Genomic DNA, 6,387 nt, shown 5'->3' on the forward strand with positions numbered 1-6,387 from the left:
ACAGAGTTGACAATAACAGAGTTTTTAGTTCTAAATTATTATGGTCCTGTCAATTCTGTTACTAACACCAACTCTGTTAGGTAACAGAGTTGACATGTTTATGACATACTTTCACCAAAAAAAAAAGGAAAACTGTTGTCTAGAGCACCATATACATTGTTGGTTGACTTCTGCTGTGATTTAGTATTACTGACCAATTTTATTTCTAAAAGAATGATGGTTTTCAATGAGTTTTAATGAAAAACGTTTGACCCTATGCGAACAACTCTGTGAAAAGTTGAGTGTCTTTTGATTGTTTAAAATGTATTTTTAAGTAAAACATCTCCATTTAAAGTATTTGGGTAGTAGGACACTTGGTGTAATGGAATAAAAATATTTTAGTCTGCTAGAATTTATTGTTTTTTTCACTCACTGTCTATATTGTCCGTAACAGAGTTGACATAACATACCGCAAAATATACGTTTTTTCTGAGAAAAAATTATAAAATATGTAGCTAATGTTTGGCAATTACAGATTTTTTTAAAGTTTAATGCCTTTTCAATAGACTACCTAAGAAAATTTTTAAGAAATGAAAAGTTTTTTTTTGTCATTTCTTGAAGTGCCAAATGTATCTCCAATTATAGAATCACCCATATGTTAAAAGGAACGTGCTAATGTCTGCCTGTGGATATTAGAAGCAGAGCACAAAGGACGACATTCATCTGGATGTCAGAATTTCATTCTGTTGAGCACTACATTTAAATCCCTACATTGGGTACCGGTTTGGTAGGTTTCCAAGCTATTCCTCTCAGACAACATTTCTACTGTCCTCCTTGTTGCTGAATAAATCAGCACACAGATCTGAATTTTATGAAACCAAATAAATGAAATAATCAAATATGATCCGATGCTACTTTTGACATTTTGTTATGCACTGATGCCCCACTTTGAGTGTTGAACCGTAAATGGGATTTTTCGTTCCATTTCTCATGGAAACAAGGATAACTACCATGAGCCATGAGCCTGAACACACATGGTACGGAAAAGTTGCAGAAAGCCCTCTAAACATGAACTGCTTAACCCGACTTTGTGTTGCGCATCCAAATTTCAGTTCCCAGGCCTCACGCAGCATGGAGGCTTTTACCCTCTTGCACTTTCATTTCGAGCTTCCCTCCCCCCCCAGAGATGAGATATAATCGAAGTACTCAAAGTTCTGAATGAATGCGAGCGCAGGGGCTGAAGCCAATCACGGCTGTAATGATAGCAGTTATTTTCATCACACGCATCGTTATCAGTGACAGTAAGATGCAATGCCTCACCACGAGGCTTTCACCGCATCTCCAGAGGTCACGAAATGATTGGGACTTAAAGAGGTGGCTGCATCGCCGGCCGCCCACCTTCCCTGCCAACCCGTTGGGTTTATCCTTGCTCCAGAGCTCGCTCATCTCGCCACGCTCTGTCAGTTGTGCCAGCACTTCCCCCCCGAAGGCTCCGGCTGCTTGGAATTGCACAGCAGTTTTCACTCTAGCTAACACCAGAGAGGTGACTCAGTGACTCGCAGTCACTACAGCCAATATCACAAGGCGGTGATTTTCAGTGTGTGTGTGTGTGTGTGGGGGGGAGGTCTTTGTTCAAGCCTGATTACACTGGTCTATGCTGGTAAGTTGAGGAACTCTTTATTCTTATCCTAACCCCGCCATCAGTAATCGTGCACTGCTTTTTTTTTTCTTTTTTTCCCAAGCAGCAGTTGCCTTAAAGAATGACATGTTCTGTGATGTAACATGTCAAAATGTCAGCTCACACAAACTGAGGGGACAGTCTGATGACTGATGGAAATAGTTTCTGTGCCATCTGTCGACACCAGTGCTGGCAAAGCAGACATCGCAGTCATGTTGTCACTCCACCTTGAAGCATGATTTTGATGCGTCGCACTCGAACGAGCACGTTGATCTCTGGCTGCCGAGCCAAAATCAACACCGGCTCGTGGATAAGGCTGCAATTATTCAGATGAAAGAGTCGTAAATTTATGTGGTGCGTTTGTAACGACACCTACTCAGAGATTAACAGCACTGTTTTGTGACACTTTATACATACAAATATAGACAGATAGTGTCTGACTAGTGAGACGGCGAGAGAGAGAGAGAAAAAGGGAGATCTTAGCTAAAACAAAACTCTTTCCCCCAGCAATATTTTTGCACTTGAAGACATTTCATGAATATAAACCTTAGGCAGGACACCAGCAGCTTCCAACCTAAGATACTGACATGATGAACATTTTTACTGAACCAATTTGAAGCTCATAAAAGAACATTACTTTGAGAAACTAGCTTGTTATTTTGTTAAATGAATGATCGAGAGTCAGCACTCCTCTTCAAGAATCTACCGATCAGGCCTGAAATCTGGGTGTAGTGATGATGGACTCAAACCTGAACATTCAGAGACACATAAACACATTTACAAAGTCGGCCTTCTGTCACCTGACGAACATGTCCAGCGTTAAAGGACTTATGTCACAACAATATCTTGAGAAACTCATCCCCATATTTATCGTTTGTCGATCTGATTGACTCCAACAGTGTCTTCAGAGGCCTGCCTCAAAAATCAAACAGCTGTAGCTGATCCCGAACGCTGCTATCTGCATTTTCACTAAAACTAGCAAAAATAGAGCATATCATCTATTTTTAACATCCTTTAAAAATACTTTGGTTAGTTTATAAATCACTGAATGGCTTAGCACCTGAATACATGAAAGACTTTTTGCCATTGCATCAACCATCCAGACCACCCAGATCTTTTTATTTTAAATCAGTTCTACATCCACAGAATCAGATCCAAACATGGAGACACAGCTTTCTGTTTCTATGTTTCTCTGATCTGGAACAAACTTTCAGAAAACTGCAACATTGCTAAAACACAGAGTTCTTTTAAATCAAGGCTAAAAGCCCATTTGTTTAGAGTTGATAGTAACTGGAACATAGATTAATTCTAGTCTGGATTACAACTTTCAGCTATTTCTCTTTCATTCACCACTGCAATGTAATGTTTCTGTTTGTTGATTGTGTTCATTTTGGCTGCACTGAGGGATTATTTTGTCTACATCATAAAATTCAACTGACTGGCTGAAGTAGGCAGGAGTAAAAAAACAACAACAAAAAAACATCATGTGCTGTTCAGTTATAAGTACAAAAAATAATAAGCAATGCAAATTATTTTAGCATCAAATGAGTTTTTTGATATTAATTCACTTTAAGCTCTCCTTATACTCTCCACAACTTATGATTTGTGAATATGCTTGGTGTTGACAGCCCGTTTGCTTTGTTTACTGCGTGGAGACATAGGGTGCAGATTGATGGGAGCTTTTCCACTGACAACATTCACCTGTTATGGTTTACCACGGTGCTGTACGTGCTGGAGGCGACCCAGTTCAAGGTGTTAAGATGCTCCGTTCTTTTTCAAAGGTGCGAAAAGCAGCCAACCAGTTCCTCTAAAACTCGCTAATGAACACCTTAACACTCACTGTTATATTTGTGCAGAAATCCCAGAGTGCGTACAGGGGTGTTATGTTCAAACCTCTTTCACTATTCCAGTATTCATCCACTATATGATGAGCTCACATTTCTATGTAGGACTGTAACTTGTGCATTGACCCACCTTATAATTTAAGGCTTCGGTGATTTCTCAGTGCAAGATGTATTGTTTTTATTTTCTAAAACAAATAATTCTTGCTTCCAGGTGTGTTGAGTCCAAGCCTGAACACATTTCTCTTAAAATGGCAGCACCGACCGTTTTGATTCTGTTTCCCCCACATGTGGTGATGCTCTGCAACAGCTTTTGTTTTGTGATGCTTTACATTCCGCCATCACTCCAACAAGTGGATCATTTTCCAGCTCCAATAACAGCCGCAGAGGGAGGGAATTCGTCTTTGAATTGAGACAACGTCGGGGCTTTTTTTTTTTTTTTTATCTATGGGTTGGCATTTGGAGTGAGTGCAGGTGAACGGGGGTGAGGCGGGGGGTGGAATGTCAGAAAAGAGCAGAGACTCTTATGCAACCCTGTGTGTGTGACTGTCATGTTTGTTTGGTGGGCTGCAAAATTACTCAAGACAAAATAATGACCAAATATAGCGAGTGCAGCTGAGTCTGTTACAGCAAGCAGCGATCCCACCCTGCATGTTTGGTCCCTGAGCAAATCACTGGATAACGCCCAGGTTTAAAGGATGCAGAGTTAATAGCAAAACCCCGTCTGAGGAGATTTAATTAATTCAAAATGATCTTCAAGTTGTCCAACATTTAAAAAAATCTATTACTTGTTTATGCGTTTTTTCACGAGCGGACTGTTATACCGCATTTTCTCACATCTGTTTTTCGTGGCCAAATAATAAGTCTCAGAGAGACTTGAAACACTCAGTAATGCTACGTGTCTTAATGATTCTGGAAAAAGGTTCAGGTGTTGTCACTTTGGAGGTCTTACCGTCTGGTTGCACGTGCAAGTGAATGACGATCTCACACCTGGAACATGAAGACTTGGAGAGTTTCTCAGCAGCCACGCCTGACTTTCCGCCAAATTTCTCCCAAAGGTCTTTCAGGCTGAGTCATCCTCCAGTGTTTCATCTCCTTCACTTGTAGATGCTGATAAGCTCTCATCCATCAAACATGCTTGGAGTTTTGCGTTGCGCGCGCGCGCGCGCACTTTTTCTCTTACCTGACTAAAGACTGCAGCGCATATAGTAGTGGAGGGAGTAGTTCTGTAAAACCTCTGTTAATTTTGTAAACTAGTTCTTGGAAAATTTACTGCGTTGAAGATAAAAATTGTATTTCATGACATAAAGTTGTAAGTACTGTTTTCCCTGCAGCGCTGCAGCTGCCCTGGCTTCAGTAGTTTCTGATACGGGCGATGTGGGCAGCTGAACAAGGCAGCATCTCATCTGGAGAGGCATGAGCTCGTTGAATCTCAATGGTAATACACATAATTACATAAATGTTTAAGTACTGGTTCAATTTAGAAATACTTTATTTTATTTACGCTTTTTTTTTCTCTCCATAGTATTCTATTTTTGGATTGCATGCTACTAAATTCATGGTATAAATAATCTTTTTGTATTGCTACGGGTATTTATAGTAGCATTCTAGTTTGTCCGAGGGTTTCCAAATCAAAAATAATAATAATAATAATAAAAAAGATTTTCGAGTCTGTGCTGGCACAAGGCGATTGAAAGTATGTCATGGTGGAGCATGTTCATGCCCCCTAGTGGTGGTGTAGGGCATGTTTTGCAGGGGTTGTTGGGTGTATATGTGTTGCACACAATTTAATCAGTCAGTCAATCCACAACAGGTGGTGATGATCTCAATGCCTAATGTTTGTAAAGCACATTCTGTCTACAGAATACGTTTCTTCATTTGCAACCTCTCCACTGACATGAGTAAGACCAAAAGGATCTCAAAAGACATTAGGGACAAAATAGTAAAGAATTATACTTATACTAACGCCCTCCCCTGTGGTCTCAGTGTGACACTCAGAAGGAGTGCGGTAAATGTCACGGTCAGACAGCAGGAAGTAGAGACACACACACAAAAAAACTCATAAAAAGTCATATGGGGTCAACATGACCACACAATAAAAAACTTATGGGGTCCAAGTGACCCCATTTTTTAAAACCGTGGGAGAGTTAAATCTACTGGGCAGCTTCCCCATATTCACTAAATTAGAAAATATGCTTTTCATCCATATTTGATTGGTTGACTTCAAAAGTTGACGCTGATATCTCTCCGTCTTAGCATTGTGTTAACACAGGCACAAGTGCCCCAGACCTGCAAATTGCGAAAATCTTGGATGTAAACCTTTTTCACTCAGATGATGATGAGTCATGGATGAGCCTCCCTGCATGACAGAGGCAATAAAGAGGTAAATGAAGAAATAGTAGCAGCCTAGACGCTCTCCAGTCCTCAGTCGGATACAGAAAATCTGTGCAGACACTTCAAACAGCCTCAGAGGCTCTAAAGGATTCAGGAAGGTAAGAAAAAAAATTGATGTTTTACAAAATCACATTGACTCATGTTTTGATTTGGCATCACGTGTTTTTCTCTCAATCAGATGTAAACCTTTGTGTTCTTCATTTTTAGGTTGATTTTCAGATTCCACATTAAATAGAAACAACCATAAAATATGTAGCCTATTTATTTGAAAGTGATAAAACTTAAACAATAAACACGGAATCAACTACTATTCTTATTTTCAGTATTTTCATGTGACCTTGTGTTTTATTGTTTGACTCTTTTTCATAAGAGCTTGTGTTTTAGATATGCATTAGGGAAATAATGCCTCTCTGTTTCCGTTATTATAACGTTCATAAGCAAACGCTTTATACAGAGATGGCCAGTTGAATTGGTATAATTAATTTATTGAGGAGC

This window comes from Poecilia mexicana, unplaced genomic scaffold, assembly GCF_051168715.1.
Source record: "Poecilia mexicana isolate PSO_F unplaced genomic scaffold, ASM5116871v1 scaffold_15, whole genome shotgun sequence".
In the NCBI taxonomy this organism is placed as follows: Eukaryota; Metazoa; Chordata; class Actinopteri; order Cyprinodontiformes; family Poeciliidae; genus Poecilia; species Poecilia mexicana.